Below are 8,323 nucleotides of genomic sequence, written 5' to 3'. Positions count from 1 at the left end.
TGTGTGTGTGTGTAAGTAGAGGCCAGGAGTCCATGTCAGATGCCTTCCTGTACCATTCTACATCTCATTGATTTTTGAGGTATGGCTCCTCATTATAACTTGAACTTACCAACTGGCTAGACTTGTTGACCCCTGAATTCCAGGAACTCACTTGTGTGCACCTCCCCAGCACTAGGATGGCAGACACACACCATCATGCTCAGCTCTCATTCCTTTGTTCTTTTTATTTATTATTCTCCCATACAGTGCATTCCAACCACACCCTCCCCTCCCTCCCCTCCTCCTAGTCTTCCCCTACACTACTCTCCCCCATATCCACTGCTCCTCCATTTCCCTTCAGAAAAGAGCAGCCCTCCCAGGATGTCAACTGAACAGGACATACCAATAAGCATAGGCACAAACCCTCATAAAAAGACTGCACAAGGCTGCAACCTAGTAGGAGGAAAAGGGTCTCAAGAGCAGGCAAAAGAATCAGAGATATCTCTACCCTCACTGTTAGCAGCCCCACAAAAGCCCCAAGGTAAACAACCACAATGTATTTGCTGAGGATCTAGCCCGGACCCAGGCTGACTAGCGATTGCCACTTCTGTTTCTGTGAGCTGCTTAGGAGCCCTGCTTAGCTGAATCTGTGGGTCCTGGTCTCCTGGTGTCCTTAACCCCTCTGGCTCCTACAATCCTTCCTCACCCTCTTCTGCGGGCTCTCCACATGCTCAGTATTTGGCATGGGTGCTGGGCCTCTGAACTCAGGTCCTCGTGCCTGCACAGCAAGCAGTTGGTTCAATGAGTCAGCTCCCGAGGGTCCAAGAGATAAATTTCTAATTTTAGCTATTGCTGGTTGTATCTAACTAGTTTTGATTTGTAATTCCATAAACTATTTGATATATCAATTTATTATAAATATTTTCTCATGGCTTGTATTTGAAAGAGTTTTGAATTTTATTAAAAGTGAATTTTATATTTTTCCAATATATAATGCCTTTATCAGGTGTTAGCATCCTGGTTGTGCTGGCCGTGTAAAACAAGTTGTAAACTATTTCATTTTTCCTCTGTTCTGTAGAAGACTCCATGTAAGACTGGTGTAATACTCTCCATAAATATTGAGAGATCTCTTTCATAGGAACCAACTCAATCTGAATGTTTCTAAACGAAATTTGAATCTTGTTTTAAAAAAAAATCAAAAATATGAGTGCTTGTGCTTTCTAATTCTTCTTGAACCAGTTCGGGGAAGTTGTTCTTTTCATGGAACATGTTCCTTTCATTTGGCTGTCAAAATTGTATGTATAATATGCTTCCTGCTTTCTTACTACTCCCTGAGTGCCCATTGGAGCTGTCTTTCTATGCATCACTTACAACAACTTTGTGTTGCAGAGTTCCCTTCCTGTCATTTGTTTCCATTTTAAGCACATTGAAGTCCGTTAGCTTTTTTTAAAAAAGCCAAACAAGTCCATTTCTTCCAACTTTAAGCTATGTCTTGTGCTACTGTCTCAACTTTCAGAAATTGCTGTCTTCCACAGTCACTGCCTTTTGTTTGTTTGATTGATTTTTGTTTTTTGTTACCAAGATGGCCTTGAACTCACAGAGTTCTGCCTGCCTCTGCCTTCTGAGTGCTGGGATTAAGGCATGTGGCACCATCCTTGGCCTCACCATCTCTGTTCAACTACCTCTCTGCTACACAGTCGTTATGATTCAGAAATGTGTAGCCTTTTCTGATAGGGATATCTCAACATGTTCCACACATACACATGTATGTAGCAAGCACATACGTGTAAGCACAGATCCACATACACAGAAGGCAGCTTAAGATAGCTGCTTGCACTTTTCCTTTGCAGACTTGACCCAAATTGTTAAATAACCACAGTACAGGAGAGCCTTTCTAATTCCTTCTCTCCCGTAACTTGACCTCTGCTGGGCTTCTGGGTTCCCGTTAGATTGCAGAATCACTCAATATCCAGCATCATGTTTCCAGTGTCACAGGTGCTTTACACATAGCAGTGATGTGACAAGCTAACCTGTGTTGAAAATTCTCCTAGAGGTCTGGAAAGAGTTATGGGGCCAATTATGGTAGCTCGCAGAATCTAAGTATTTTCTTTAGTGTTTTTCCTCTTTCTCTGACTGCTTTGCTTCTGTTTCCACATCTGCCTGGAGATACAGACTTAGTCTCCTTTGGTTGCCATAGCACCGTGGCCTGGCTGCCTCAAAGAACACAGATTTATTTTCCCACAGTTCTAGAGGCTGGAGTCTGAGATCAGGGCAGCGGGATAAGGGATTCTCAAATAAGCTCACTGGTAACTGTCTTAAAAGCGTCAAGGAGGCTCAGTCTTCATGGACTCACCTGAACCCAGTCCTCCCCTCAAAGCCTCATCTGTAAATGCTGCCGCATGGATTTTAGAGCTTGGACATGTACGTTTAAGGGAGAGAGTCCCAAAACAAGGTTAGAGTTAGTATGGAGATAGAGACTGAGGACAGGGAGTGTTGGGAAAGGGGCAGGACCATTGATGGTAGGACCCCAGTCCACCTCCCTCCGCAAAGCAGAGTGCCTTCCTGGACCACTGCCTCACACTGGGGATTTTCCTAATGAGTTACTCTGGTAGAGGAGGATGTGGCAGAAGATAATGGCGCCTTTCAGTGTTTCTCTCCAACTATGTATCACATTCTATAAAGAAGGCCTCCTTAAATACACACCCAATTGTCAAATAAGGCCACCATCATAAAAGAAGTGACGTGGTGGCCCCAAATTGCAGCCCCTCTCACACCCTGCTCTGTAGCAATTGATTTGAGGGATTATAGCCTTTTCTCTCCCCATCCCCTAAGCCATATCGGAAGGAGCTTACATGTAATTCCCAGGATGAAGCTGATAGAGCAGCTTGTAGGACATAATGTGACAGGGTGTTCCCCCGCCCTTCTCTAGCCTTCCTGATACGGCGGGCGCATCTGAGCCCACTTGCAAGCGGGTCGGTAGGAGAGGGCCTCAATGCCATTGAGTGACACTGTGTGTGCAGCACAGGTCAGAGGAACCTGGACCCCTTCCAAATATCTATTCACACTAGAGTGTGAATAGATTCAAAGGAGTCTCCAGCTTGGCTCTTCTCTCTCCCTCTGCCATGATCCCCAGTAAGATCCTGGTGTACCATCACCCACCCAGTGCCACCACTACTGAGGTGTGCACTCCCAGCAGGCGACGCAGGAAGTCTCTGGGGGATTTGTTCCGCAAAGGCTACAGGGTGAGGTCCGGGCCAGCGGCTCCTGAGAAGGAAGAACCAGAGAACCTCTGGCAGTCACTGGTGGCTTGCTACAGGGTTTGTGCTTCTTGGGGTAAGGCTCTTCCTATCTACAGTCATTCTCCCCAGGATTTCCGTATGCTCGAGGCAGTGTCCTTCCGTGCTACAGCATTGAAGGAAGTGTTGTGTTGTCTGGTGTATTGTGTCTGTATGTCTGTCTGTTGGGGGATAATAGGCACCTCCTTTTCTTGTTTTGTTGGCGTAACAAAATGTGCGTGGCATGGTTAAAACCTCTGCCTTCCTTTTTAGGTGGTTTTGACTTGTCCCTAGCTCCCCTGAATGTCATTGTGCTTTTAAAGATAACCCCTGGGAAAGTTTAGCAGGTGACCAGAGTTGCCTTCTTTTAGTAAGTGGCAGTATTTTAGTGGAGCGGTGTTTCCTGAAAAGGCATCTAAGCAGTGGTTCACCTTCTCTGGAAGGCTTTTCCCATAGAAGCAATGTGAGATGCAGTTCTTTGGGGCCATGTGGTCCTGCCTGCCTTGTGTGATGCTCCATTGTCTGTGCTCGGCAGGAACCATAAGGAAAGTCCTGTAGGCAGATTTTCCTTTCTCAACCACCATCCAATAATAGGGACTTGGTTTTGTCTGACCATCTATAATGCATAACAGTTTCAAATAAATGACTTAAATTTACATTTTAAGACAAAAAAGATCCCACTCTTAGCTTTATTTCCAGAATATCAGCAGTACCAGAAGCTTCTTTAAAATGAAATATTGTCCCTTTGGAACTCAGCTTAGGAATTCTGATGCAGATAGGCACAGCTCAAATAACCCTGCATAATCTAATTATGCCTAGCAAAATTCCAATTAGTGAACCGGTGATGGGTGAGTCTAGTCAATCTTTTTCATTAGCAATGACAAAAAGGACGTCTTTCAGATGAACTGCCTGGAGTCCAAATATTCATGTGACTGTGTCCGCTGGCTTTTTTTTATCCCCTCCCCTTTACTGCAAGGAGTCGCTGTGGACTTTTGTAGCAAAGCAGTGGTGGTGAGGACCGGTGTCAAAGCAGCTTGCAAGAGGAGGATGAGCAATGGGATGTTCAAGCGGAAAAAGGCTGTTGCCTGAGGACACGTTAGGAATCAACTGGCTGGTACCCTTCTGGCTTTTCTCCTGGGAGGATTTCTCAGGAACACCTCCATCCATTTTCAGGAGCCCCGAATGCCACACAGCACTGTTTCAGAGGATGATGAGCCGAGGGGTGAACGGGTCCTGTTCCCATGGAGCAGATGTGGTTCTTGAGAACAGGAAGGGAAGGGCTCGAGAAGCAAATACGAAAGTAAATCAGATGAACGTAAGCACTGTGCACATGAATAAGGGGGTAGAATCGGGGATACACCAGATGGACTGGCCACAGGCTTCTGAGACCGAGCTCTGCAGTGACTGGGGAGAGCACTCCAGAGAGAAGAAACAGAAAACAAGGCTGTGGACTGAATTCAAACTGTGGGATGTTCCTGGTGCAGAGGCAGAGGGTGAAGGGCAGTGGCAGGAATGTCACCAGCAAAGAGCAGGCTGCCGAAAGCCTTGTAGTGCAAAATAAGCCACGGAAGAATGGCCACCAGTGAGATGAAGCCGTGTGAGGGCGCATAGCCAGGCTCCTGGGCTCTGATCAATGTCAGAAAAGCTGTGTCTTCTTTACAAGGCAGCAGAAGAGCTTGGTGTGTTGGGGTACAATTTTCAGACCCTTGGCCAGGTTACAGTGCTTTGGGTCATAGTTCCAGCATTAGAGAGACGGGAGCTGTTTTGCATGTTTTTAAGTGGTAAAATCAAGACTGTTCCCTTTCAAAACTGATTTCCCTACTTCTGACCCATCTATTCCCATCGAAAACTCCAGAAGCAGGAGCAGCATCCTTGAGCTTTTATTGACAGACGGAGCAGTTGGTGAGAACAGGAAATCAGCTCGCTTATGTGGGCGAATGAATAAGTCACTGAATGGGTCAATAGATAGGTGTTGACCTCACTGTGAATATGGCCTCTGTTTAGTATCCAGCAGATGGGTCAGGGCTGAGAAACAGTGAGGAAGAAAGCCTGAACGATTGCTCTGGGAAATGATTGGTAAAAATGTTAGACAGGCAAGTTCACATTACACACTTTCTGACTGGAGGAACAACCATCTAGGAGTGTTTGGGAACAAGAAACGCAGGCCCCACCCCCTACTATGGAAGGAGAAGCACATGTTTCCTCTACATGAAGACTAAAAAGTAGATGGCTCCAGCAGCACCCAAGCTGAGGGTGCACTGGCCAAGGTGCTTGGGCCCTCGTGAAGAAACCTCTCCCTGCAGTGGGCGCTCCTTTTCCTCTGACGCTCTTAGTTTGATTTAACCTCCCCTGGTCTGCAAGGTCAGATCACAGTGACCTTGTCAGACAGCACAAACATAATTACTCTCTGGGATTGCATGGGGTTCTCGGGATTGGAAACAACAGAGGTTTTATTAGAACCTTCCAGCTTTGGATTTAAAGATTAAGGAGTCAAAGTGGAGGGAAAATAGCCCATGGCAAAGCCTGGGCAGGCTTTCTGCCTCCGGCCAGATGCGCTTGTGTGTGTGATTCTGTCCAGCCTTCTCTCAGGACCTCCTGTGATTCCAGGGACCTGAACAATGAATGGCTAATCAATTACCCATTTATCTGTTTATCTCTTCCAATTCCTTATCTAAGAAAGGCCACTTAAATCTCCCCATGTGTCCACAGTCACTGCTGAGATGGTATAGCCCCAACTCTCAGGAGACTCTAACCTGGGGTCATGCCTGGGCCGCCAAGTTTAAACCTTTTAGAGAATAGCACTTACTGAGGGGCTTCCTTCCCTAGAGCCAGTGGCCTCAAGTGATTACATTTTGAATGTGGGCACAAGACTTAGAGCCGAGAAAACCTGGGCTGCAGTCCTGATTCGCATCTGACTTCATATCACTGCCACAGAGAAATTAGGAACTAAAAACTTAATGTTATTTAAAACATTTAAAAAATGCAAAACATCTAAAAAATCTACAAAAAAACTAAAAAAAAAAACCCACCCCAGTCTTGTATAGGTAATACAACCATTGTTTTCATTTCATCTAAGTTTTAACTAATATATATTCATATTTTATAGTTTTACTTAGGAAATAATATGTTCATATTTTTGTCCATTTGAAAAAAACATTCCTAAGTTGCTACTTCAAAACCTTTTAAAATTAATTAAGGAGCTGGAGAGATGGCTCTGTAGTTAAGAGAATGTACTGCTCTTATAGAAGACCCAAATTCAGTTCCCAGCACCTGTGTTTACCTCTGGCTCCAGAGGGCCTAACACTCTCTTCTGACTTCGTCGAGCACCCACACTCATAGCTATGTGTGTGTGTGTGCAGGCGCACACACAACACACACACACACACACACACACACACCTATACATATACATATACACACCTATCCATGGGCACACATGGAGGAATAATGTTGTATACATAATAAATAAATAAATCTTAAAAACATCTTACAAAATCAATTTTAAACATTTGTATGTGTGGTTTATGCACATGACATATGCTCATGCATGTGTGGGGGGCTTGCAGGGAACCAGAAGGAGATGTGAAGAACCTACTCTATTTCTTGACAGGGTCTCTCCCTTAAGCTGTGGCTAGGCCTGTGACCAGCAAGCCTCCTGTTTCTTCCCGCTACAGCACTGGGGTTCCAAGAGTCTGTGTGGGGCCACACCTGGCTTTGATGTGGGAACTCATGTTTGAAGAGCAAACATTCTTACCTCCTAGGCCATTTCCCCAGTCCCTAGAATTGTTGTAGTGGTAAAGAAAATAGAACTTAAACCTGAGCATCATAACTACTTTTAAACACACAGTTAGTGTTCAGTAGTGCTTTGCATTGTTGTGAACAGATGTCTAGAGAGTTTCTAGACCCTAAATTCTTTATTTATATATATATGTATGTATTTATTTACATATATTTACATTATATATTTATTTACATTCTTTTCCCTTCCCTCAATCTAGCCTTTTTTATGTGCCCTTTCCTGCCTCCTTTTATGTGTATGCCCTCTTTTTCTTCTATTGTTATTGTCACATCCACACACACATACATGAGTGTGTAAATACAGCCAGATGAGTCCGTCCATTTAGTGTTACTTGTATGTCTATGATTTGGGGGCTTATCGCTTGGAAGTGGATAACTAATTAGGAGCTTATCCATGGGAAACTAATTCTCCCTTTCTCAGAAGTCATTGGTTGCCTGTAGTTCCTTGTCTAGTGCCGTGTGAGATTTCCTGCTGCTGTGTTTGCTCATATTGTTGTGTTTCAGGCCCTGTTTAGGAAGCCATATTGTTGAGACGTAATGGGTGTAGCTTCCCTGACATTTCTAGGAAACCTGCTATCACAGCAGACTTCTGGGTCCTCTGGCTCCGCCCCCTTTCCTGTGATGTTTCCTGAGCCTTGTGGGCAGGAATTGTGTGGAATCTATTGGGCACAGGAAGCCCAGATCAGTTCCCTGGCAGTTAGACCAGCTGTGGTTTTCTGTAGGAGTTCCAGTCTGCAGCAAAGAGAACTAGAGTGATATGGGGTGAGAACTACACTCACCCTGGTGAGGGTGTAAGGATCGGTATTTAGAGTGCAGGTAGAATTAAGTAATTCCTGCTTCTGCCCTTCCTAGTTCTTGGTACCTCCCATTCTGATTTCTGCATTTTTCTGTATCATTACAACCGTGTTCCTTGCTACAGTTTTGTGCATGCGCAGTATCCATAAGAAGATACACTTAAGGAGGCCTGCTTGTAGTGCTGAAGCTGCTTTCTGCTTTCCTTAGTGACTAATTTTGCTCCGATAGTATTTGCTATAACATCTTGGGCTTTATTTATCAGAAATTAAATTAGTTTGATTCATAGTATCAGATTACTTCTAAGAAGGTTTTTTTTTTATCAATTTGTAATTCCACCCTCAAATTTATAAGACCGTGTCATTGCAGAGTTATTTTCCTAAAGCAAACTCAAATATATTGTTGATTGTGATGTGTACTGAGTGTGACTGTGTGTGCAGGTAGACACGCATCCCAGTTATTGAGTACTGAGTGTGACT

The 8,323-nt window shown here is 44.5% G+C and overlaps 1 protein-coding gene across 16 annotated transcripts in view; it reads left to right on the top strand.

The window, feature by feature from the left end:
* Kcnma1 (potassium calcium-activated channel subfamily M alpha 1) overlaps positions 1 to 8,323 on the top strand; it is a 738,489-nt gene that overhangs the window by 481,945 nt on the left and 248,221 nt on the right. The gene's annotated exons all lie outside the window — the stretch shown is intronic.

This window comes from Microtus ochrogaster, unplaced genomic scaffold, assembly GCF_000317375.1.
Source record: "Microtus ochrogaster isolate Prairie Vole_2 unplaced genomic scaffold, MicOch1.0 UNK21, whole genome shotgun sequence".
In the NCBI taxonomy this organism is placed as follows: domain Eukaryota; kingdom Metazoa; phylum Chordata; class Mammalia; order Rodentia; family Cricetidae; genus Microtus; species Microtus ochrogaster.
This window is presented reverse-complemented; position numbering and strand designations above follow the sequence as displayed.